This window comes from Pan troglodytes, chromosome 18 (genome assembly GCF_028858775.2).
Source record: "Pan troglodytes isolate AG18354 chromosome 18, NHGRI_mPanTro3-v2.0_pri, whole genome shotgun sequence".
Classification (NCBI taxonomy): Eukaryota; Metazoa; Chordata; class Mammalia; order Primates; family Hominidae; genus Pan; species Pan troglodytes.
Window position 1 is genome coordinate 76,950,316 of NC_072416.2, and position 26,861 is coordinate 76,977,176.

A 26,861-nucleotide genomic window follows, 5' to 3' on the forward strand; every position below is an offset into this window, starting at 1 on the left:
ATATATATATATATATATATATATATATATATATATATATATTTCAGAGACGGAGTCTCAGCCTGTCACCCAGGCTCGAGTGCAGTGGCACCATCTCAGGATCTCGGCTCACTGCAAGCTCCACCTCCCGGGTTCATGCCATTCTCCTGCCTCAGCCTCCCGTGTTCATGCCATTCTCCTGCCTCAGCCTCCCGAGTAGCTGGGACTACAGGCACCCGCCACCTCGCCTGGCTAATTTTTTTTTTTTGTATTGTTTGTATTTTTCATATTTTTCGTAGAGTCAGGGTTTCACAGTGTTATGCAGGATGGTCTCAATCTCCTGACATCGTGATCCTCCCGCTTCAGCCTCCCAAAGTGCTGGGATTACAGGCGTGAGCTGCCGCGCCCGGCCTACAGCATAGATTTGAGGCATCTTGAAGGTAGATGCAGAAGAGTGGGATCTACTTTGGATTTTTAGGTTAATCACTGTTAAGACTTAAACAGCTTCTTATTTGGGTGAAACATGGGAGTGTCAAAAAGAAGTCACTGTCACTCTTTGCCAGCTTCCTTTAACTCTTTATACGGCTATATCTCCATAGATATCCAGTTTTTGTTTTGTTTTTGTTTTTGTTTCTGTTTTCAATTCCTCTCCAAACTGTCAGGGACAGTGCCAAGATCTGTGAATATAGAAAGATTAAGACTTTTTTTCTGCCTTGTTGGGTCTTCTTTCTAGCATGCCAGGAACATTTTTCTCATCTTTTGAACATTAGGGAATAACACCCAATGCCACCCTATAACCTCGAGACAGAAGTGGAGGATCCTCTTAAGAAATCTTTCAAAGCCAAATAATGAATTAGTCCAAAGCCATTTGAGGCTCTAGATAGATCTTAGCAGTCAAAGCAATAAATATATAATCCCATAAATCTAAACTTTGTGGTATATTCATTAGGCTGTCTGTTTTCTTTTCTTTCAAATGTTTCACTTAATTCCCTGATATAATAAGGCTTCCAAATTCTTGGTGTTTTTCTACAACCAAGACCTTGAACTTTTTCCTCTCAGGATTTCTTTCATGAGAACCCATCTTCTGGCCATTTGGATATCATTGATGAGGGAATTGAAGCATTTCCCTATTCTTTAGAGTTTCATTAAAGTTTGACTATATTCCAGTAACAAATGTTGCATAACAAACCACCCCCAAATTTAGTGGCTTAAAGCAACAACATTTATTTTGTTCAGGAATCTGTAGTTTCAGCAGGGCTCTCAGGAACAGCTTGTCTCTGCTCCAGCATCAGCTGAAGCAGCTTGAAAGCCAGGGTCTGAGATCATCTGAAGGTTGTTCACTCATGAGTCTGAGGATTGATGCTGACTGGTGGGTGGGACCCTTGCTGGAGGGTCTATTGGCTGGAACACCTACACATTGTCTCCATGTACCCTGAGCTTCCTCACAATATGGCGGCTGGGTTCCAAGGGTGAGCGTCCCAAGAGAAAGAACCAAGCAGATGCTGCATTGCCTTTTATGGCCTTCCATAGAAGTTACATAGCCCTAGGTTTTCCTGCATTCTATTTTTTAGGCTGTCAGACCCACCCCAAGCAGGTTTGCAGTGAGAGGAAATAGACCCCACCTCTTCTGGAAGAGAATGTGGGACTGGACATACTGCCATGGCCACTTTTGAAAGATACAGTCTGCCACATAAGCAAACAGTTCATGTCCTGCAGTGGGATATTGGGAAAAGAATGGTATTTGGCAAGGGGTCAGGAAACCTGCTTTTGAATCCTACCTCTGCCTCTTACTAGCCACATGACTGGGTCTTAGCATGCTCATCTATGAAATGGGGGACACTAATGCTGACCCCACATTTGTGCTGAGGATTATGCAAATAAAATCTGTAATTTGTGCAAGCATCCACCAAGTGCCTGGTGCAGACTGGATGCTCAATAAGTCTTTGGTGGGTCCATGTATTGAATTGGAATCTGCACATTATGGCCATTATTTAGGTTTATTGTGTCCTAATCTATGTCACTGAGTACATCCTTGCTGTTTTTCATGAATTTTCCACTGAGTCGCAACATGCCACTGGCCAGTGAAGGTCAGGGAGGAAACGGATTAACAACATCTCATACCACAATGTCAAAATACTTAAAAGTGTTTACAGAGCCCAGTGACACCCAGTGAATCTAAAACAAGAGGACCAGAGCAGAAGTAAAACTATTCTTGTTCTTCTAAGCTTGAACACAGGCCTTGATGTTTTATGATTGTTTTAAGGTCCATTAATCGTTGAATCATGAGGCCATGTAAAAAAATGACAGCTATAACATCAAGGGCCCGGGTTTATTTTAAATGTTTTTGCTTCTACATGGATTCTAATTAATGACAGTGGCTAAAACCTGATTCAAATGTGGCAAATGTGGAGTGCCATGGGATGAAGCCAGTCAATTTCATCTAGGAGCATTTTATGGCTTATGGAAAGAAATATTCTTTTAGATTGAAGGGCGCCAGCCTGTAATGGGCATCAGCTGATTCTCAGAAAGAAGAAACAACGTACTGTTACATAATTGGGGCTTCTCCAAAGTGGCCTGACCAAACTGTAGAGCTGCTTGTTTGTCTGATATGGTAGCCATTAGCCACATGTGGCTATTTAAACTGAAATGAATTAAAGTTGTATAACATTTGTAAAAATCACTTCTTCGGTGTCATTAACTAGCCCCATTTCAAGTGCTCAGTAGCTACATGTACCTAACACATTGGACAGCACGGTTACAGAACATTTTCATTTCATTGGACAGTTTAACTGCTTTCGACACTGGTTCTCCTTTTTCTTTTTCCATGTTCACTCCAGAATTAAAGTCTACCAGTTCAAATGTCCCATCTTTCCCCACAGACATTTGTGCTCAAAGGCATCCCCTTCCCCATTTGGAGACTCTCCTAGGGCCTAGGTCCAAGCAACCAGGACTCCCTGTAGTCAACCCCACTCCTCAATTTTTGGCACCCATGGTATTCCACCTCAAGACCATGTCCTCTTTTAACCCCTCTAAATATGCTCCTCCTGTGATACCCATAGGGACCCTGAACCTCTAGTCCTCAAGAGCAGTCATTCACCCCTTTGGACTGTGGATCCCTTTGCAACCCAGGAACAACTACTGTATGGCCACTTCAAACCTGTATATGCTGCAAGTATTTTATTCTAGGTAGGGTAAATAATAGGTCTCAGATATAGGTGCAAATAATTTTCAAATATGGGTAAATGCTATTGGGATATGTAAAGTAGAAATCCATTTTAAAGCATTATTGAATCCATACTAACCTGATCATTACATATTTACTAATTGATGATTACTAAAAATGTGGACCTTTGTGAATTTCCGATGTCATAGAAGGGTGTTCTTAACTAGAAAAGTCAGTAGCCAACATTCTGGGAAGTAGAGGCCTCTTCCTCACTGCTTCATTGGTTTAAAATAAACTCCAACAGAAAAATATGCCATCATCTTTAATTTCCTGCATCAGCTAAGCATTTATTTCATGTAGTCCTCACACTAGATTGAGTGGTTCCATATTAATGTCCTACGTCAAAGATGAGTAAATTGAGATGCGTAGGTTCTAATTTGCCCAGTGTCCTGGTGTGTGATCTTGACCACTAGCCTAAACTGCTATTTTATGTCCACCCATCAACCTCCACGGCTGCCCCTCATTTGAACACACATAATATAGTTGTGTGGCTTGGTGGAGCCATCTAAATTCCGTTAGGCCATTTGCCAATGCTGCTGTTAGGGGCGAAATGTCATGCACTTGATCTAAATGTACTTAGGAGAATTCTCAGGACCTGATGAATTATTATTCGGAATTTTATGGCCTCACAGGTTGCAGGCTTCATACCAACTGCAGCTGATGAGCTATGGGCCCCGAGAAACACTGAGGACACACGGCGTTCTGCACACAGAGTGGGATGTTTCTGTCTGTTCTCTCTCTGCACTCTTCTCAGATGCAATCTCAAGTCATATGAGAACTTGTGCAAATGTTTCTCCTGGATGGTTTCCTTTAGAGCATGTGTCCTATAACTTGAAATGGATGTCTGAGCAGAATGTTTTTAGAAGTTAGATTTTTTTAGGGGGAAACAGAAACCAAAGCAAAGCCAATAGAGATCTTAAAAAAAAAAAAAGAAAAATCCGTCGTGGTATTCTAGGAAGAAAAAAGCATTTTTCGAATGAAAACTTTTTATTATATTTGATATATTCTGCTTCCCTTCCCTAGTATGTATTAATGAGATGAAATCACTTCTTAATTTTCAGGTTAATATTAAAATTGAAGCCCATCCCTCTACCCTAAGGACTCTGCCAGCCTCTGGCAGTATTCCTTTCCAACTTCCACTTGCCCCAAATAGGTAGAAGTTAGCCTTTATTTTTGGTGTCATCTCTTCTTTCCCTCCTCCTATCAGTTTTTCAGAAACTCCAGAAATTTAACCTAGTACACAGGGGCCACCCCCCCCCCCCCCCCGTTTCCAGATGCCTTCTAGAAAGAGGACTGGGAGTGTGAATGAGGCCATGTGGGCTTTGTTTGCCCCTGTGGTTGTCATGACAATTTCTCAAAGCTTAGCTGGGACAGGAAGAAGGAAGGGGAGGATAGCAGTGTGTTCAGTGTGTGAGCTCCTAAAAGCTCTTGGGTCACTGTTCCCAAGGGATGATGACCCTCTAATGCAGATCAGTTACATGTGCATATGAGCTTTCCCTCCTCCCCTGGGTTAGCATATTCCACACTCACCTTCTCAAAGCGAAGTCTCCCTTAGGGGACCCTTGGTGTCCTGTTCATCTAGCAAATCTCACAGCACCAATAGAAACACCAAGAACATGGATTCATCAAAGGAAAAATGTTGAAGTTTCCATTTTTATGCTTCCTGGTAATCCTTCAGCCCTTGATGGAAATTTCCAGACCTAAACCAGTGAATTAAGAGTATGGGGAAGAGGAGCCCTCCTACAGTTCTGTTAAATGGTCCTTTAATATTCTTCTTCAGAGTGACGGGTACCCATTGCCTATACATATTCAAAACTACACAGAAAATTTCAAAACATTTCTATCAGAACATAGTCTTATTCTCAGCTGATCTGCAATTTCCACCTGGATCTGTTAAATGGCAGCTTACCTACGAAATATCATGTTCTGCCCAATCACCTACCCTGCCTCATATGATCAGCCAGTATATTTATGTGGACACATGCAGCCACACTTGTTTTTAAGATTTGAGAATGACAGCATATTGGCAGTTCATATAAGCTATCAAATATTACATGTCAACTCAGAAAACATCCCTGGGAAGTATTATGGGAACCCCCTGTATCACTTGAGATTTTTGGATCCATATTTGCTGTTAACAAAATAAATTAATAGTCAACAACTGATTAAAGCATTTCCCTGCTACCATGATTGCCTTGACAAATTCTGCAGTGCTGGAGTATTTTACCTCCCATTATTTCTTCTGCTGAACAGGACGTTTGGTTCTAATTGTTAAGCCTGCCTAATCCTGATTGAAGCGGGCCATAATATCAAGGGTGGAAGAAGGTGGGAATATAAACTAGATTTGCTCCCTTCTGTAGGAATAACTCTATTAAGACTTTCTTTTTGGAGACAAATCATCTTATGCAGGGGGGAAAAAAACTCCATAAAAAAGACAAATGACAGCACAAGATCCAAAAAGGCAAGTGCTCAGTCATTTTGTCATAATGCCAGAAGAGACAGTAATGCTGTGTGGACTATGCATTCAGACATTTAGAAAATATTGCAGGCAGAGCTGGGGATTCCGTGGGCAGAAGCATATTTGGTGAACCAAGGACACATCAAAGAGCTTCTCTGGTGTTCAGTAACTTGCACCGTATTTCAGAGGTTTATAAAGGGAAGGGACGGGAAAGCAGTGTACCAGTAAGACGACTCCTCTTCTCGTCTGGATTTTAGAGGAATGCAGTGAACAAATGATGAAAAAGTCTGAAGGGACTTTGGTAATTCAGCATCCGAAAAACAATCAGTGTCTTGTGACATTCTTAGTTGTGATCTACCTTATGTTGTATACACATGGTCACTCACATACATAGGTGTATTATTCTGCAATTGCTGAGTAATTGATGATCCTTCATCCTCTCTGTGATTCATAGGCTCTCTGGGTTGGATAAATCACTTTGGGGAATTATATCTACTAGTACATTTATGTCACTAGAATTCCTTTGAGAAGCTATCATTGTGTACATTTACTGTATCTATTAACTTTCTTCATCTCCCTCTTCCTCCCTTTCTTCCTTTCCTTTCTCCTCTCCTCTCCTTTCTCTCTCCCTCCCTCTTTCTTTTCTTTCTGTTTTCTTTTTCTCTCTCTCTTTCCCCCTTTTTGTATTTCTAGTAGAGACAGGGTTTCACTCTCTTGGCCAGGCTGGTCTCAAGCTCCTGACCTCAGGTGATCCACCTGCCTCAGTCTCCCAAAGTGCTGGGATTACAGGCATGAGCCATCATGCCCAGCCCCCTTGTCCTCTTTTTATAAGGCTACTAATCCCCTCATGAGGGGCCCCATCCTCAAGACTTCATCTAAACCTAACAACCTCTCCAGGGTCCCACATCCAGATACCATCCCACTGATGGTCAGGGCTTTGACATATGAGTGACGGGTAGAGGGACACAAACATTCAGTCCCTAACACTTGGTCAAGTTACTTAAGCTTGGTAAGCCTCTCTCTTCTTGCTGAGTCATGAGGATAATAAGATATACCTGTTAGGGTTCTTTTGAGGAATAAATGGAATTTTTGAAGAATTGTGCCAGACATGTAATAATTACTTGATAAACTATAGCTATTATAACACCATCAAAGCTGTGGTTCTTACCCTCATCATTGTTTGCCCTCTCACACAATAAGATCTTTGTGAAAAGGATCAAGTCTCATTCTCTTTTGAACCCCAAAGTCCCCAGCCACCACAGAGACCAAATACAGTAGGTACCAATGCATGGCAATGCATAGGACCTGCGTGTCCTAACTTGGCACTGTATCTGCCAATTTTTTAAAAGACAAGATGACATCCCAAAGATTGGGGCATATTTAGGATAATGCCCCATTCTATGAGGGTGGACATTATAGAGGACATCAGCAGCCAGCCACAGGCCATCTCTTGGTGCCATTGGGTTTCGAGACCCTCAAGGTGACACCGATTTAACATGGCAGGTCTTATGTTCTCGGGTAATGTCAAACAACTTCTTGAAAATATTTGTTAAAAAAAAAACAAAAACAAAAACATATCTGGATGGGCATGGTGGCTCCTGCCTGTAATCCTGACACTTTGGGAGGCCGAGGTGGATGGATCACCTGAGGTCAGGAGTTCAAGACCAGCCTGGCCAACATGGTGAAACTCCTTCTCTACTAAAAATAAAAAAAAAAAAATTGCCAGGAGTAGGCGCAGGCACCTGTAATCCCAGCTGCTCGGGAGGCTGAGGCACGAGAATCACTTGAACCCAGGAGGTGAAGATTGCAGTGAGCCAAGATAGTGCCACTGCACTGCAGCCTGGGTGACAGAGTGAGACTCCGTCCCCCCACCCCCTAAAAAAAAAATCTATCCAAAGGCCTTGACTAATGCAGAATCAGCACTAATTAACAAGCCCCATAAACTAAAGGCCCCATGTTTGTGTTATAAGTTTTAAAACTTTTTAAATATTTTCCCCTGTCTTATTTTCTGTCATTTCACATCTTCTTAAACACATATGTTTTTAAAAGAGATTTTGACTCACTGGTGAATTTGTCTTAAAATGGAAAAATAAAATCAAATATAAGAATTTTGTTATGAATCTTTGGGGAAATACAATTAGGGAATCTACCCTAATAGGTAAACCCATGTAATTTCTTATTTCCGTCTAGTTATAGGAAAATACTGAGATACTTGTGAGGTGTTTTCTTTTTTTTTTTTCCAAGTTGTATACACGTTGTTCTATAAGTGGTTGATTGTTTTTTAGGAAAAAAAAATTCAGCATCTCAAATGTACCTTTAATATTGCTTCTGATTTTTGTTGTTTTGCTATCATAGCGTTACCTAACTCACAGAGATGTTTTAGGTCATAAGTATTTTTCATTTGATTTTTTTTCCCCTTAATTTCCTTTTTTTCCCTCCTAAGCTATACATATACAGCCTTAAAAAAAAAACACTCAGAAATTTAAGTCCAAGAAGCCTGCTTTTCTTAATACCTTTCAAGTGCTAGATTAATAACATTTTTGTAAGGTGGTTACCAGAATGGAGTATACTTGAGCTGAGTTTTGCTAGAGTCCAAGATCATCTATTCTAATTTCTGGGGACACATATTTTGTCCTGGTTAGAGAGAGATATAATGATGCCTATCTAATTCTGTGGTGGTCTGGCTTTGATGTATGTATATGTGGGCAGGAATGTGTATGCGTGTGTGTGTGCGTGTGTGAGCTCCTGTGTGTGTGTTCATCAAGTATCCATTGTGTCTCCAAGGTCTTATCAACAACAAGAAAAGGCCTCCTTTGAGATCAGTCACATTCATTCGATGTTTGTTTTCTACTACCTGATACTTACTGCTTTCTCTTTGTCGCCGTTAATTTTGTTTGTCATATGTCAGACCAGGATGAGTGGGGCACATACAGATTCAGCTCATTTTATTTTTTTTCTCCCTTCCTTCGTCACCACCTTTGCTAATTTCAGGCGGTCAGCACATTTAGCAAGCATGTAGCTGCTTGCCTGAGCAAGCCATTAATCTATATTAGAAAATGTAGAGGCCCCAGTGTTAACCTTCCTGAAGCTTGTCTCCCCACCCCCAATTCTATAGGTTCTATTATATCTCCGCTGGTTTAAGGCACCTGCTGTTTCTTTTAGGAGTTTTCTTTTCTTTCCTTGCTGAATATCTGCACTTACTAATACTGCCCAGGCACACGGGCTGTGGCTCAAGTTTTCAGTGCAGGACAGTGTGTCATCGCAGGAGAAGACAGAACCCGGCCAGATCCTCCCCCTGCCGGCAAGCGGAGTCAGTTACTGGGAAGCCATAATAATCCTTTCTTCTAGAGAATTTTGGCAAAAATGTGCCTCCGTCTTACATCAACAATTTTTCATCTTTCTGGAATTTTTATTTCCCCTTCCCCTCTTCTTCCTTTTTATCCTCCTGGTGAAGTATCTCCTTTTCCCTAAAACACTGGAAAAAATGCACTTTTCTATATTAATTCAAATAATATTCAAAAAATACTATATGTTAAAAAATAAGATGTTTCCGTAATCCTTACATCCCCTAATAAAACCACTGTGTAATGAAACTACCAAGAAGCCTCTCTTGAAAAAAAAAATTAAGTGAACCTCTACTTTAGAATGTTGGCTTTTCATATATGTACAAAACAAAAGAGGTTGCAGTGATGGCGTGGATAAAGGCACCTGTGTTCTTTTCCAACCTATCCAATTTCAAGATGTATCCTTTGTGGATTACGCTGGTTTTTTCTATGGAATCAGGCACCTTAGACCTGGGAGAAACCAGTGTGACATCCAGGGTCAAGGTTTTCCAATCAGGTGTTTTGGGGGAAAAAGTTCTGCCTTCATATAACAACTAATGTGACATGGCAGTGTATAAGACATTACAGCCAAGGCCTTCTGATTGAAGTTGGGGAACTGTGGGCGTTGTCCCCACTAGTCCTGTCATCTGCCCTTGCAAAACCACCCTTGGGCTCTCTCGCGTGCGGTCTGTGCACCAGCTACCTTTGTGCTCCCCACATTCTTCCATCTGGCCTGGAAGCTGACCATAGTCGGCTGTCTTGCCCTTTCTTCTTCTGGTTGGATTTAGCAATTTAATTTACAGGCTTGCTCCCTGCAGGGTGTCAGTTCACCACCTTCCTCTGTAGAAGGTTTCGTCCAGGCCGGGCACAGTGGCCCACGCCTGTAATCCCAGCACTTTGGGAGGCCGAGGTGGGCAGATTGTCTGAGGTCAAAAGTTTGAAACCAGCCTGGCCAACATGATGAAAACCCATCTCTACTAAAAATACAAAAATTAACCAGGCATGGCGGCACACACCTGTAATCCCAGCTACTTGGGAGGTTGAGGCAGGAGAATTCCTTAAGCCTCGGAGATGGAAGTTGCAGTGAGCCAAGATTGTGCCACTGTACTCCAGCCTGGCTGAGTGAGCCAAGATTGTGCCACTGTACTCCAGCCTGGCTGAGAGAACGAGACTCTGTCTCGAAAAAAAAAAAAAAAAAAGAAGGTTTCATCCATTTTAGCTGACAAGGGCAGGAGCTGTTCCTGCTGTTACTAACTGGAGTACATTGCATGAAACCTTGCTGTTTCCTTAAACCCTGCACCGACCTTTACAAACAGTGCCTTTACTAAACACTTCTTACGTTACCCGTTTTGAGTGTACCGTCTGCCTCTTGCCAGGACCCTGACCAAGAATTTGAAATCTCAGACCGTGATGACCTCCTTGCCCAATGCGTAAGCTGTCCTCCAAAACACACATTTATGGGGGCAGAGGGAGTCTCTCTGGAAGGAAACTTCGTCTGAGCCATGGCTCCTTTTGCTTCCCCTGGGTTTTAATCCTTCCTTCCCTTCCTGTTCTTTTACGGAAATCTGAAAAGGAGCAAAAGAGCTTTAGAACTGCAGTGCATCTGTCTCAGGCCAAGGACAGTTGTACGCAGACCTCTCTGCCAGTGTTTCAGTGACCCTCCTCTTGCTGCTTGGCTGCCTATGAGTCCATGCTGACATCTGGCTCTGTCTGCCCAAATATAAACTTGAGAGTGACTTCCAAGATATATACAGGGCTCAGAGGTTCTCTCCCCAACCCATTCACTGGCCCTGCTCTCTCTCGATGTTCCCAAGTCTCCTGGGTGACCTTGCGTATCCTTCCTGGGATATTGCTCAATCACCCTAGAACTGTAAGGCCAAGTGGTCGTAGCCAGAACATGGCAGAAACATTTCTGCTTCTATTCTGCTTTTCTGGCATGGAATCCCCTCTGCCTTAATGTGAGTAAATACTTCCCAAAATGAAGGCAGAATCCAGTATCTGTTGTTTTAACTAAATCCCTAACTGGACCCCCTCTGATAAACCCTCTGATAAAGAACTGATGTAAAATTTGGGACACTGGATAGGACCAGGAAGCCAGAGAAAGAGGACACCCTTTTCTTTTCTAGCATTTGAGTTCACAAAGAAGTAAAACTCTGTGAATGTTCACTTCATTTTTTCCTGATACATCGAGGACTCCAGATGTAAGCTCATTGATAGTCTTGGTGTGTTCTTCAGTATTTGTGCTTTTAATAGATATTGCAAGTGTGTTTAATGTGAAAATAGAAACGGAGGGCTTTTAAAAGAGCTTACTCAAAATCCTGCCAATTACTGAAATCTACCAGACAAGAAGGAGCCACTCTTTTTTTTTTTTTTTTTTTTTTTTTGATACAAGGAGGGGAAATGTTTCCACAAAAGCCTGGCCGTTTGTCTTTAAAAATTTTCATCTCTTGGGTACTGAGTCGTAATAGTAAATACAGATGTAGTTGTGTCACATTAAAAGCACGACCAAATTGCAGTACAATGTTCAGGACACTTTTATGTCACTTTAAAATGTAGAGTATCATCTAAAAATGAGCAATTGCTGTGAAGAAACTGGGGTTGGCTCTGATTTTGTGGCTCAGTTTTTTTTTGGTTTCTTGAGAAGATCATCTTTAAGTCAAAAGTTATGCAATGCCAAGTACTCATCTGTGTAATCTATTTCAGTTTCCAAAATTTTTCATCACCTGGTTACAAACATCTGAAGGCAAGAAATAGCCAAGATTCCATTGCAAGTCCCAGAGTAAGTTATTATTAGACAGAAACAAACAAGTAAATACCTTGGGCCTGAGCTATTGCCCAAACCAGTCCTGACTTGGCTTGGGTTCTGACCAACTGTTTTTGATCCCACAATCTGAAGTACGTTTGTGGAAATACAAAGGTCAAACCTTCCCCTAACCCTCTGTAATCCCTGGTGGAGCTGAGGAATGAAAAGTTGCTTAAACATTTTCCTGTTGCCAGTTTTTCTTAAACATTAGTGCTATTCTTTTTTTTTTTTTTTTTTTTTTCATTCTTCAATCCTGACTCTGATTCACAAAGAATAGGGAAGCTTAGCCAACTGCAGTTTCAAAGTATTGCTTCTTAAGCCTGGGCCAAGTGTGTAGACTTGATAGAATTCTGATTAATGCATCTTATTACATTAATTTTAGAAGAAACCAGAAGGCATTTCTCCTATTCCTAGTGCAGGCCAGCCTGCCAGAAGCATTTGTCTCCTTAAAGAGCTAATATCTTCAGCTACCAACAATCATAAAACTGAAAAATCTATCAGAAGAGTTGGCTTCTCTGGATGTGCATAAGGCACAGTGCAAAATAGATGTAGAGCTTGGCTGAACTTTGCTTCAAATTTGCCAATCAAAATTCACGAACCCACGCCAAGTTGGCTACAAAACCTCTCGCTTGGAGCCAGCACTAATTATGTCAACAAGTAGTTCAAGTTTAGCCCCTTTTAAGTCCTGTACTCCTGGGTATTGGGGATGAGTCTTTGTGTGGAGGCAAACGGGCCCTGTCTTCGCTTGGCTTCCTTCTAAAATTCCCAGGACCTCTTCGGGTCCCAGCCCTTTCTGTTCCCCTGAGATTGCGCCTCCTCACCCTCTGTCTTGGATGGAAAGAGTTCCAAGGCAGTCCAGTCACCCCAGTGAAAAGTTTTCTGATGAGGTCAAGCCTTCTTATTGTCATAGGTCATTTTCTTTAGAAATGAGAAACCATCTCATTGGGCTTTCCAGGAAGTAGACTCTGAGTGCAGGTTTGTTGTGCAGAACACGTGCCTTGGAATTAACACCTATGGAAGGGAGGAAAATGAAGATGGAGTGGGCAGAGGGAGAAGTTGAGCTGAGATGCAGTCCAGCAAGGGTCTCAGTCAACCTCATGAAGCTAAAAGGGCCCATCAGAGCTAATCCCTATTGGGCTAATGTGGCCAGGCTTTTATAAACCTGCCTTGACTTGTGATTGGGTGGGCTGCCCCAGGAAGGATGTGCCCTTGCAGAAGGTAATCTCTATGTTCAGGTACTCCCTGGAAAGGCTAATGACTGAAGGCTACAGGTTACCCTGGAAGGGAGACCTGAGCTGCACATCAGAGCCCATCTACTTTCCAGTGTGGACATGTTCCAGCTCCTGCCCCAGCCCTGCCACACCATCACCCTCTCCAGCACACACAGCCCTTCTCTGTTGATTAGGGTTGGTTGAGCTGTTCTACCACCTTCGTTGACTCAGGCCTTGAAGTGCAATAGAAAGCCCTATGACAAGGCAGGCCCAGTTTTGAGGCTGGGTGCAGAGGCTCTTGCCTGTAATCCCAGCACTTTGGGAGGTCACGGCAAGAGGATCACTTGAAGCCAGGAGTTTGAGATCAGTCTGGCCAACACAGCAAGACGCAATCTCTCCAGAAAGTTTAAAAATTGGCTGGGCATGGTGGTACATGCCTGTAGTCCTAGCTACTCAGGAGACTGAGGCAGGAGGATCACTTGAGCCCGGTAGGCCGAGGCTGCAGTGAACTAAGATGCCACAGCACTATAGCCTGGGCAGTTTTGGGTGCTGCCTCTACCATGTAACTAGCTTGCCAGTCAAGTCATTAACTATTTGGGGCCTTAGTTTCGTCTTTCCTGAATTGGAGCCAGTATACGTAATTCCAAAGGTTGCTTTTAAGCGTAAGTGAGAATATTGGCAGAAATTCGTTAGCACTGAGAGAGGGAATATAAAGTGGAAGTTAAGTGTACGGCTTAAGAGCAGAGTCAGGAAACCTAGACTTGCATCCTGATTTCTGAGTTGAATGTTCCAGGGTAAGCCACTTAATCTCTCTAATCCTCATTGTGCTTAGCTCTAGAATGGAGGCTTGTTGAGAAAATTAAATGGAAACGATAACGGCGAAGCACTTAGCACACGAGTAGGCCCATAGTACTCAGGTGTTCATTCCACAGAAAAGCGTTCACTCTTCTGCACTCTTTCTCAGTCAGTTGGCCACTACTGTTCAGTTCACTTCTTTTGGATCTTCTCAGCCCCATCAGGTTCGCAGGTGAAATGAGGCCAGCTCAGCAGGCCAGTTGTCTTCAGTGACCCCCAGTGAGGCAGGTGGTGGGACTTGATTCTGGAGGCAAGACTCAACTTCACAGACAGGGCTTACACACCGGACCAAATTGAGGACTAGCTAAAACAGGGATAGGGTGGGCGCACCTTTCCATGAGATGTGTCCACCAGTGTGTCATGTCAGTTTACCATTTCTATGGCAACACCTAGAAGTTACTGCCCCTTTCCATGGCAATGACCCAACAACCTGGAAGTTACCACCATTTTTCTAGAAATTTCTGCATAATCCACGACTTAATTTGCATATAATTAAAAATGGGTGTAAATGTGATGGCAGAACTGCCTCAGAATTGCCACCGTGGGTACTCTGCATGTGGGGTAGCCCTGTTTTGCAAGGAGCAGCACCTCTGCTCCTGTTGTACACTGTCCCTTCGATAAAAGTTGCTAACACCACCAGCTTGCCCTTGAATTCTTTCCTGGGCAAAGCCAAGAACCCTCTTGGCCTAAGCCCCAATTCTGGGGTTCGCCTGCCCTGCATCAGCAGCACAGTGGAAGGCCACAAGCTCACAGCATTTGCATCTGTAAACAAAGCTTGGCAATATCTCTGATGATGGCTAAGAGCTTACGTGTTTGCTCCAGTGAGACTTGCACTCAGTCTTATTTGAGTGAGACTTGAACTCGATTCTGAGTCTCCTCCTTCCTAGATGGACTCATTATTTACTTATTTATGTATTCACTCATCTATTCATTAATTTATACTCTCAGTTTGGTATCAACACCTGTAAAATGGGGATGATAATGTGGTGATATGGAGGAAAATAAAATAACTCTGGCATTGTTCTTACTATTTACCTCTGTATTGTCATCGTTATCATTCCTTTGATAGCCATGAGCACCTGTCATGGGCCTGGCACTCTAGTAGGTTCTCAGGATGCACAATGACCCTGTCCCTGCTTGCTGGAGACATAAGAGAAGCCCCCAGCCACTGACATCTGGGTGTTGTAATAAAGCAAGAACAGTCATGGACACTGCTAAGTTTTGATGCCAGAGAGCCAAATTTGCAGTACCAGAATGTCCTTCCCATGTGTGACCCAAAGTTTTGGCTACTGAAGACGTTGCATGCCCTACAACAGTGGAAGTGGTGCCCTGAATACGCCAGAAATAATGGTGGAGTCAACAAAGATCTGGGAGTATTGTTTGGAGACATCTCAGTATTCCTAAATCATTTTCCCATCCTTAAATAAAAATCTGTCTTACTGATGATCTGAGAACTTCTTGTAAGCCCCATTTCCATGAGTAGAGTTGGCCATTGCCCACTAAGAAAATTTAGGTGGTTTTTATTGGGATTAGTGGACAGACTTAGGATTAGTGTGGCCCGTCCTTGAGATGTAATGACAACCTTGGTGAAAGTAAGACCACAGGGCCTATCTTCAGGGAAGTGCCTTGCATTTTAATACCAACCATGCCACGTGTATGTGTTTCCTGGGCCTGCCATAACAAATTATCGCAAACTGGGTAGACTGAGAATCATTCATTGTTTCATGGTTTTGGAGGCCGGAAGTCCAAAATCAAGGCGTTTGTGGGGTTCGTTCATTCTGGAAGCTACGAGGGAGAAACCATGCCATGCCTGTCTCCCAGTTTCTGGTGACTGCTGGCAATTCTTGATGTCCCTTGGCTTGGAAACACCACATTCCAACCTCTACTTCCACCCTTACATCACCTTCTCCTCTGGCTTTGTGTCCTTTCTGTCTCTTATAAGGACACCAGTCATTGGACTTAGGACCCACCTAATTGAGTATGATCTCATCTCAGTCCTTATCTTAATTACATTTGCAAAGACCCTGTTTCCAAATAAAGTCACATTCGTTGGTTCTGAGTGAACATGTTTCTAGGGTGACACTATTGAACCCACTGCACTGCATCAAACGTATGGGTGTGCTTTCTCTTGGCCTTTCTCCTATTTGCCTTCTCTGTGTTGGGAATTGTGGCTTCACACCCATCTACTTATCCCTGCATGTTGAGCATCGTCTGTTACCTGAAGAGCAGAAGGATGATAAAAGTGAGGAAACTGAGGCACAGGCTTGCCCCAGGTTACACAGCTAGTTATGATGGAGGGTGGGTCGGAAGCCAAGCGGCCCCCAGCCCCCACCCCACAACAGCTGTATCTGGCCTCTGGTTTATCCTTCTTTCCCCCTGCTCACCACATGGCTTCTCATTTTGAAAACCCAGTGGCTAATAAAGTAGATGAGTTTCAGGATTGCAAAATATTGTGGTCCTGGCCTTTGTCCATTGTGTAATCTTCACAGTGACCAGAGCGTTTGCAGTTCCTAGGAAGTTCACCCATTCCCAACAGTGTCCCAGGGTCAAGCTCAGATGACCTGTGGTATTTTTATACCCATATATGTGTCAATGTTTATAACTTTTAAAGTTGTTGTCAGGAAGCACTGAGGCATGTGGTCGTTCACAGATGACAAAGACAGAGGCTCAGGGAACTCAGTTGCTTGCGGAGCTTTAAACCCAAGTCTATTTCTAAGGCTGGACTGAGTCTTTGAGAAAATGCAAAGTAACCTAGCATAGTGTCAGACACAAAATAGTCAGCAAATACCATCGTAGATTCAGGCTTCTGAGTCCAAAGCAAACAATTCTCATCTCCAATTCCCATCTTCAAATATTAAAATAAACTTTTTTTTTTTTAAGAGACAGAATCTCACTGTGTTGCTCAGGCTAGAGTGCTGTGGCGTCTTAGCTCACAGCAGCCTCGACCTACCAGGCTCAAGCGATCCTTCTGCCTCAGTCTCCTGAGTAGCTAGGACTATAGGCATGCACCACCATGCCCAGCTATTTTTAAAATTTCTTGTAGAGATGGGGTCTCAGTGCATTGGCCAGACTGACCTAAACTCCTGGCTACAAGTGATCCTCTTGCCTTGGTCTCCCAAAGTGCTGGGATTACAGGTGTGAGCCACCATGCCCAGCCTAAAATAAACTCTTCAGTGTCAAAAAATCTACATGAGGCCAGGTGTGGTGGCTCACCCCTGTAATCCCAGCACTTTAGGAGGCCAAGGTGGGTGGGTCACCTGAGGTCAGGAGTTCAAGCCCAGCCTGGCTGACATGACGAAACGCCATCTCTACTAAATACACAAAAATTAGCCAGGTGTGGTGGCATGTGCCTGTAATCTTAGCTACTCGAGAGGCTGAGACAGGAGAATGGCTTGAACCCAGGAGGCAGGGGTTGCAGTCAGCTGAGACTGCGCCAGTGTACTCCAGCCTGAGAGACAGAGCGAGACTCTGTCTCAAAACAAAAACAAAAACAAAAACAAACAAAAATCTACTTGAACCAATAAAAATTCCCATCCCCACCAAGAATTCTAAATGTTTTATAAATAAAGTCTTCAGAGCCTAGATATTCACTAGAACCAAGTGGTCACGTGTTCCTAATGGGTGGAATATTATTTTGAATCTTTCCATGATGAGCGTTACATTGCTGGGTGAAAGGTTTTTATGCAGCATCATCACTGTTGAACAAACAGACGCTTAGCATATTTAGGTTGTAATGCCAGGGAACTAAAGGTAGGGGAGATTCTTAAGGAAGTCTACTTTCTCTTCAAGAATGCTATCAAATTGAAAGGTAATTCCTAAAGAACAGGCATTTGTAAATTAGGGAGGAAGAGCTGAGAAAGATTCCTAGCAAGAAACATCATAAAGGGGCTTGATAAAGCCAAAAAACTAAAAGAAAAAAAAAAAAGGAATTAGAAACAGAGAAAAGAGGCTTCGTGTTGTTTTTAAATTTGTGAATAAATCTGTTAAAGAAATACTGGATTCATATTCAACCTGGAAAACAGGGAAAGGCCTTTTATTGCATGCTTAGAAGTTTGAATACACTTTCAGTAGCTCTTCGTTATCTCAAATTAAATCTTAAATTGAGCTTGTGGTTCTGTGAATTAATACTCCGGCCTTTCAGCCCTGCTGCTGAGGTCATTCAAATCTAATGGTGGAAACGGTCACAGGGTCAGGCCTTGGATGGTGCTGTATAGAAATGCCTTAATGATGCCGGCAGATGTTTGCATTCTGCAGCTGGGGCGGCTGGCGGGTTGGGGGCTGCGGGAAGAGAGGAGTTGATGATCACATTATTGTGTCAGCCGCCTGTGTGAATAAGGAAGGACAGACTCCCACCCCATCCCACCATTCCAGGTTCAATAAGAGGCAGGTGCTTCCTAAAGCAGAAAAATGTAAGGGAAGTCATCATCGCTTATCATCGCCTGAATGTTCACCATGGTGACCCACATCTCAGGATGCTGCAAAACGAGAGAGGTCACCTGTCTGTGTAATCGCATATAGCATTCTAAAGAGGTTCCATTCGTTCAACAAATGTTTAATAAAGGCTTCATCTGAAGTTTAATGGACATTGTTTGATAAAACAGACCCAGCCACTGGTGTCAGGGAGTTTATATAAAAGTATACATGTATCTGTGCAAATGTGTGCATTTAAGGCCCGCCGAGCCTGAGCTGATATGCATGTCTTAACTTTGCTGTTTCTCTAAGGGGATGGAAGGATTGGCTACCCTGAGCTTTCTAGACTTATTATTATTTTTTTTTTAAGACAGAATCTTGTTCTGTCTCCGAGCTAGAGTACAATGGTATGATCATAGCTCACTATAACCTCCAATGCCTGGGTTTAAGTGATCCTGCCACCTCAGCCTCCCAAGTAGCTAGGACTACAGGCGAGAGCCACCATACTGGGCTAATTTTTGTTTTTTATTGAGATGGGGTCTTCCTATGTTGCCCAGCCTGGTCTGAAACTTCTGGCCTCAAAGCAATCCTCCTGCCTTGATAGACATGTTCACTGTAGGTTTCTAGCCTCTGAATCCAAATTTTATTTTTCTAGTACTTTATTTTATTTTACTTTTTATTGACTGAAACCTTGAAATAAAGTTTTTAAAAATCCATTTGATTTTAAAGGATCTTTAGAAATATATGAAGGTTAAAAATAACTCTCATTTTTGTTTTTATAAACAGTCCACTCCTACATGTAGACACATTTAGATGCTTCATTTTGCCTATAGAAAGTTTTTCTAATAATAAACTGACCAATCATGATGAAATTTTTATTGACTCAAATGTGTGATTGGTTGATTTACTGTATTCAGTCCAAGCTCCTCCCAAAGGTTAGCTCATTGACTCTAGAACTCTGTTTTCCTCATTCATTCATTCCTCTAATCAATATGTATTGCTCACCTGGTACATGTCAGATACTTTCCTAGGTGCTGGGGAGAAACAAGCAAAGTACTTCAGGGCCTGTATTAGTTTGTTTTTCACCTGCTGATAAAGACACACCTGAGACTGGGAAGAAAAAGAGGTTTAATTGGACTTACAGTTCCGCACTGCTGGGGAGGTCTCAGAATCATGGCAGGAGGTGAAAGGCACTTCTTACATGGCAGCGGCAAGAGAAAATGAGGAAGAAGCGAACGTGAGAACCCCTGGTAAACCCATCAGATCTTGTGACACTTATTCACTATAACGAGGATAGCGCAGGAAAGACCGGCCCACATGATTGAATTACCTCGCCCTGGGTCCCTCCCACAACATGTGGGAATTCTGGGAGATATAATTCAAGATGAGATTTGGGTGGAGACACACCCAAACCATATCAGGGTCCTAGGCAACTTTGTGTGAGAACAGAACAGAGAGGAAGCGACACATCTTTCCTTTGGGAGCAGTTTTTGGGTTGCTTTTGTTTTTATTTGTTGTTTTCATTCCTGGTAGTAATAGTAACAGTAGAAAATGGCAGCGTTGTAGCCATAAACAAAGTGCTCTGTGCTTTCTCTCTCACCATCCCCTAAACCCTACAAGGCTAGGGGAAAATGGTAATACTCATGAACAATTCCACTTTATAAATGAGGATGCCGGCACTCGGGGAGGTCAAGTGAGTTTCATAAGGTCACAGAGCAACCAAGTGGCAGGGCTGACTCCCACCCAGGTGTGTTCCATGGGCAGCGTCTTCTTACTGAACTGTCCTGACTTGCTCTAGTGAGATCTAAGAAAGGCACAATCTGCTTTCCTTTTGATGGTGTGCACGGCAGCATGATGGCCGTGCGAATTTCCAAGAAGAGGATGTTGGTCGCTGATCGCATCTTCAAAGCTGAACGGAATCAGTTTCTTACTCAGGAGCTGGCTAAAGATGCTTCTCTGAAGCTCAGGTTCAAGTTACACCCATCACGACAGAAACAATTATCTTAGCCAACAGAACACAAAATGTTCTTGGTGAGAACAGCCAGGGATTCTGGAATTGACTGCTGTAGTTCAGAAGAGATTTGGCTTCCCAGAGGGCATTGTAGAGCTTTATGCTGAAAAGGTGGCCCCAGAGGTCTGTGTGCCATTGCCCAGGCAGAGTCTGCAGTACAGACTCCTAGGAGGGCTTACTGTGCGGAGGGCCTGCGATGGTGGGCTGTGGTTCATCATGAATAGGGGGGCCATAGGCTGCCAAGCTGTGGTTTCTGGGAGACTCTGAGGACAGAGGGTCAAATCCATGAGTTTGTGGATGGCCTGATGATCCCCAGCGGAGACCGTGTTAACTAGTACATTGATGCTGTCGTGTGCCATGTGCTGCTCAGATAGGGTGTTCTGGGCATCAAGGTGAAGGTCATGCTGCCCTGGGACCCCGCTGGTAAGACTGGCCCTCAGAAGCCTCTGCCTGACCACATGAGCATCATGGAACCCAAAGATGAGATAGTGCCCACCACTCCCATCTCAGAACAGAAGGGTGGGAAGCCAGAGCTGCCTGCTATGCCCCAGCCAGTCCCCATAGCATAACGGGCTGTCCTTGGCAGTTGTATTCGGAGTCTGGATGTTGCTTTGTAAAGACATTTAATAAAATATTGTACAAAGACAACCAGGCATGCCTGTAATCCCAGCACTGTGGGAGTCAAGATGGGCCAATCACTTGAGGTCAAGAGTTCAAGACCAGTCTGGCCAACATGGTGAAACCCCGTCTCTACTAAAAATACAAAGATTAGCCAGGCATGCCCTGTAATCACAGCTACTTGGGAGGCTGAGGCAGGAGAATCGCTTGAACCCGGGAGGTGGAGGTTGCAGTGAGCCAAGATCGTGCCATTGCACTCCAGCCTGGGCAAAAAGAGTAAAACTCAGTCTCAAAACAACAGCAACAACAACAGCAATAGAAATGTATTTTCTCACAGTTCTGGAGGCCAGACATTCAGAATCAAGGCAGGGCTACACTTATTTTGGAGGCTCTAGGTAAGAATCTGTTCCTTGCATCTTTCGTTTCTGGTGACTGCTCGTGATTGTGGGCTTGTGACCATATCACTCCAATCCCTGCCTCTGCAGCCACATGGCCTTCTCCTCTTCTCCTGTGTTCTCCTTTCCTGTCTGCCTCAAATCTCCCTCTACCTTTCTCCTATGAAGACACTTGTTTTTGGATTTAGGGTCTTCCTGGCTGATCTCACCTCAAGATCCGTAACTTAATTACATCTGCAAAGACCTGATTCCCAATAAGCTCGCCTTCACAAGTTGCAGGGATTTGGATATGGAACTGCCTTTTTGGAGGCCACCATTCAACCCACGATAAGAGCACAGTGGTGAGGTTTGAGGGGTGGTTTGAGGTCACAGTCACAGCCACCCCTCTCACCAGCTGTGTGACAATTCTGGATTTCCTTAGCTGTCCTCTGCCTCAGTCTCCCTTTCCCTGTAAGTGGAAGTGGTATTCATTGATCACACAATACATGCCGGACACCAGGCTATTACATTTTTTGAATATGTTTCTTCCTTGCCTCTTGAGGACTAACCAGCCGGGTTTAGATGATTTCCTCCCCGTGTCGCTTTCCTGCCCCCACATGTTATAGATGGTGCAAGGGAACCAGAGAGCTTTGATCCTTGGTTTCTCTGGTCACAAACCTGCTCTCCTCTCCAGAACTCCAGGCTGCCTTTCTGTGGGGGCTAAATCTAATTTAGCTGTTCCCCCAGCTGCAAAGTACATAGGCATCAAGTGAAAGGGTAAATGCATGAAAACCTGAATGGCAGATCCTCTAAGGCAGTGAGAGCAGATGTTAATTGCTCACTGTCCAAGTGCTGGGCTCTGTGCTAAGAGCTTCACGCAGATGACATCAAAGCACCATGTGTGGGGGAAGCACGATGATCTTGACCATTTTACAGATCAGGAAGGTAAGGCTCGGTGACATAAACTCACAGAGGAAGTGGAGCTGGAGTCTCTGTGGCTCCAGGGTCAAGTGTGTAGTCTCGAAGGCTGTTTTCTGTTCTCCAAGTTTCTCCTTAACACATTTCCAGCCCCATTTTCTGGCAGGGAGACCCCAGGGCTGAAAGGAGCTGGAAGAGCGAGGTCTAAGAGAAAAAGGGGCTGCCTGTGGTAGCTCATGCCTGTAATCCCAGCACTTTCGGAGGCCACGGTGGGTGGGTCACCTGAGGTGAGGAGTTCGAGACCAGCCTGGCCAACATGGTGAAACCCCATCTCTACTAAAAATACAGAAAAAAAAAAAAAAATTAGCCAGGCATGGTGGTGCATGTCTGTTATCCCAGCTACTTGGGAGGCTGAGGCAGGAGAATCACTTGAACCTGGGAGGCAGCGGTTGCAGTGAGCCGAGATGGCGCCACTGCACTCTAGCCTGGGCGGCAAGCAAGACGCCATCTCAGAGAAAAACAACAACAACAACGACAACAAAACATATGGCCAGCAGCCAGTGTTGTTATTTCAGGATGGGAACCAGGCACTGCACCTCCTCATTAGGAGTCAGAGTAAGGGGGCTAAGCTGGTTGACGTGACTGGGGACAGAGTTGCTGTTGAAATTGTCAGGTTATGAAGGGAAATTAGCTGCTGGGTGTCAAGAGGTGCACATTGCTGCAGGCATTGGCAACTGGGAGCCCTGGTGTATCTGTTAGCTCCTCAGGCCTTGAGGCCTTAATGACACCCTGCCAACATTACAGGAGGCAGCAAGTGACATTAGGAACGAGAGAGGCCAGCTAATCTAATCTGTATGCCCCACAGGAGTTGGGGGCTGGGGACTCCAAGACCTGGCTTCTGCTCCCTGCCACAGTGGCAAAGACAATGACAATAAAACACAGCCTCCAGAGAGAAGAGCCTTCGATGGACCTGGGTGTTAATCCAGGGGCCAGGCAAAAACTGGGGGATGCAGAATAGGAGGTTGGGCTGGAGGTGAGTGAGAAGAACGGATACGGTTAGGACCAACATTTAGGCAATATGACTGTGTACAGGATTCTACCACCATCGTCACCATCAGTGTTACTGTTTCCTGCCATCTGTCTTTGGGGTGTCTACCATCTAAAGTCCAGCACTGCACTGGGCATTTTAAAATTATCATTAGTATATAATTATATATAATAATAATTTAATTTATAACAATATATCATTTATTAAGGTCCTACTGTATACCAAATTCTATCGGACACATGTCCTAATAATAAATGTGATATAATCTATCATTATTTACAAAACTTCACACTCTGACCTTTATTAACTATGTGTGTGCCAATTATGTGCAGGGAACTGTATTAATCGTAGTTAGCAATATCGTGTCTAGTCCTCCAACCCTATAAAGTGGGCACAATTATTATTTCTCTATTGCAATTGCCATTTAGCCTCAGCTGGATTGGAAACTATGTAATGGAGACTCTGAGGCCACTGTGTTTTGAGCAGCATTTTCTGCATTGCATTCTTGTATGTAATCCTAAAATGTAGATATAGTTTTTCCCCTTTTAGAGATAAGGTAATCAAAACTTATAGAGGTTAAAGGGACTTGCCAAAGCGACAGAGCCATGAATGGCAAAGCTAGGATTGAAACCCTTGGACTTCTTCTCCTTGCCATTCCACCCCATCATAAACTCTAAACATCATAAACAGAACCATCATAAGTCAGGGTCCATCTGGAAGATGGATGGATGGATGGATGGATGGATGGATGGATGGATGGAGAGACAGAGAGACAGATAGGCAGACAGATAGCTAGACAGATGGACAGATAGAGATTTTTAGGAACTGGCGAATTGGCTCACACAATTATGGAAGCCCAGAAGTCCCAAGAAGTGTAGCCAGCAATCTGGAGATCCAGAAGGGCCTATGGTAGAAAGCTCATCCAAAGGCAGAAGACAAGCATCCCAGGTTGAAGACAGTCAGGCAAAGAGAGAAAATTATTTCTTACTCAGACTTTTGTTTTATTCGGGCCTTCAACAGATTAGATGAGATCCACCCCTACAGGGCAGGGCAATCAGTTTTACTCAGTCTACTGATTCAAAGGTTAGTCTCATGTAGAATCACCCTCACAGACACACACTCAGAAATAATGGTTAGTCAGATATCTGGGCACTGTGCGGCCCAGTCAAGTTGACACCTACAATTTTTTTTTGCCTTCTTTGTATTTTTGGTGTTGTCATCCTGTGTCCAAGGCACATATAGTCAATCATCACACCTTGCCCTTAGCCTGTACTAGCTTCTGTGCCAAGGATTTTAGAAAGTCATGTCTCATTCAGTTCCCCTAACAGGTCTAGGAGTCATTATCCTCCCCAACCTAAGGAAACTGAGACCCAGAGGTTCAGAGTATCCCAAGATCCTACAGGAATTGCAGATTGTAGCCAAAATTGGAACTCCTAATTCCAGAGCTCCTCCCTCCTGCTAGCATTTTTCTTTGAGTAGTTTTATTAATGAGAAAAGCTGTTGAGCACCTGAGCAACCCCGCCTCTTCCAAATACCATCTGACATATACATTCAGCAGAGGAAAAATGACGTGAGGTCTGGGGCTTGCTTTAAAATACTTTGGGGCCAGACACAGTGGCTTACACCTGTAAGCCCAGTGCTTTGGGAGTCTGAAGTGGTAGGATCACTAGAGGTCAGGAGTTCAAGACCAGCCTGGGTAACATAGTAACATAGGGAGACCCTCATGTCTGTAAAAAATTTAAAGAAAAAAAAATAAACAAAATACTTCTGCAACAGCAGCAGCAAGAGCTGCCGCAACGAAAGAAGGAAGAAAAGGAGGGACAGGATGAAGGAAAGAAGCAGTGTTAACATTCTAGTAATATTTGCATCTGAATGATATTTATATGGGGTTATTATCCTCCCTTTGTGTATGTTTAAACTTTTCATAATAAGCATATTTATATATATACACATAAAACATATATGTACATATTATCATAATGCCTACCTGCTCTTGAGAAAGTAGTGCCGTATGACTGGGGGTTTCTCTCACTGGTTTCTATGGCTCTCCCCTCCCCCACTTTTTCTAAGAAGTGGTAGTACCTATCTGACTATTTTCTTGGCTGCCTGAAGAGGCCTCAAAATTAGAGTAAACAAATTACCCATTACCAGGGAAGCCTCCTTCCTCCCAGCAGATTCCCAGCATCTTCTTTCACCTCTAGGAGATATTTTCCAAGGTCACTAAATTAAGCCTTCAGACAATCGAAAAATTGAATCTCAGTACCCCTATTTTCCTAACAAAATTTCTGCAGCACCGATTGGGGCTGACAGGTACGGCCGTGCAGCTTTCTGGGCTGTTCAGGTCGATTTGGCCAAGCAGGACGGCATCAGCTTGTATTGGAGGGAACATCTGAGCAGCTCGGGGCCCCCTGGGAGTCAGAGCGTTCCCTACCTCCTTGCCACTGTAAATGACTATTTCTGTCATTGGCAGAGTGTCCTTTTCTTTCTCCTCCTACAGCCCCATCCTCACCCTCTATAGCCACCAGGTCAGGTGCCTCTTCTTCAGTTATTTATCAAAAGGGCCATAGCAATCATTGCAAACATGTTTAGGAGGATTTGGAAACCATGTTCTTTTAAAGGGCACTAATGATGCAGCAGTAATCACAGTGCTAGTGGAAGGGGAGGGCAGAATGTGATGTTTTGGGAGTGAATTCTGTAAGAGAAGAAGGGAGTGCGTTCCTAGCCCTCCAGACTTTGCAGCTGTCACAGCCTGGCTGGTGGAGGGGCTTGCAGAGCTGAGAACCACTCAGAATTTGGGGGCTGAAGACCCTAGCTCTCTGAGCACCATCTCTGTGACTTTCGAGGTCGTGTTTTCCCTCCAGCCCTCATTTCCCCCTTGATAAGCTGTGTCTTAGCTAGTGCTTTCAGCAAAGAATATCTTTAGGCTCCTGGAGGATTGATATCCCCTGAAGTAGCCCCTGACCAGCCTCCAAGATGTATCCTAAAAGCTCCTATGGAAGTTTACATTTCACTCAAAATATCTGTGTTCATGTAAATGTAAAAATGATGTCTTAAGTTGCTTAGCAGTGAATAAAATGGGTGCTCTAGGGAGATGCAGTGAGTTTATCCTGTGGCTTTGAGTATACACTGGTACCCTACGTGAGAGACCCTGGTGCTCATGCCTGGGTGCACAAAGCCAGCATCAGTGACCTGCACACCAGGAGGCAGGCTGCATAATGATTAGGTGCAAGTCCTTAGGTGGGTCACTCAGTCTTTCTTGAGTTTTTCTCATCTGTGAAAGAGTGATCATAATACTATTTCCATTGAGAAGAAGAAACCAGATAATTTATGTAAAGCACAAAGCATAATCCCTGGTATTCAATAAGTACTCAGTAAATACTAGTGAAAATAATGATTATAACTATGAACTCCAGGAGCTTTTACTGAGCATCTATCTGTAGCACTGCATGTCAAGCGAAGCTAGAGTACAGTCTCTTAGGAGACATGGGGGAGGAAAACATCCTTGGCAGGTTCGCATATTGGTGATCTCGTTGTAATTTTCTCAAATACCCTTCCTCTTTCCTCACTTTTGGTGATAACTACCTGTGTTGCTCTTGTCACTTTTGCCTGGATCCACTAACTCACCACCTA

At 43.7% G+C, this 26,861-nt stretch overlaps 1 protein-coding gene and 1 pseudogene across 2 annotated transcripts in view; both read left to right on the forward strand.

The window, feature by feature from the left end:
* WWOX (WW domain containing oxidoreductase) overlaps nt 1–26,861 on the forward strand; it is a 1,110,761-nt gene that overhangs the window by 709,578 nt on the left and 374,322 nt on the right. The window lies entirely within an intron of this gene.
* Nucleotides 1–26,861, forward strand: part of LOC129137474 (small ribosomal subunit protein uS3-like) — a 44,996-nt pseudogene continuing 18,135 nt past the window's right edge.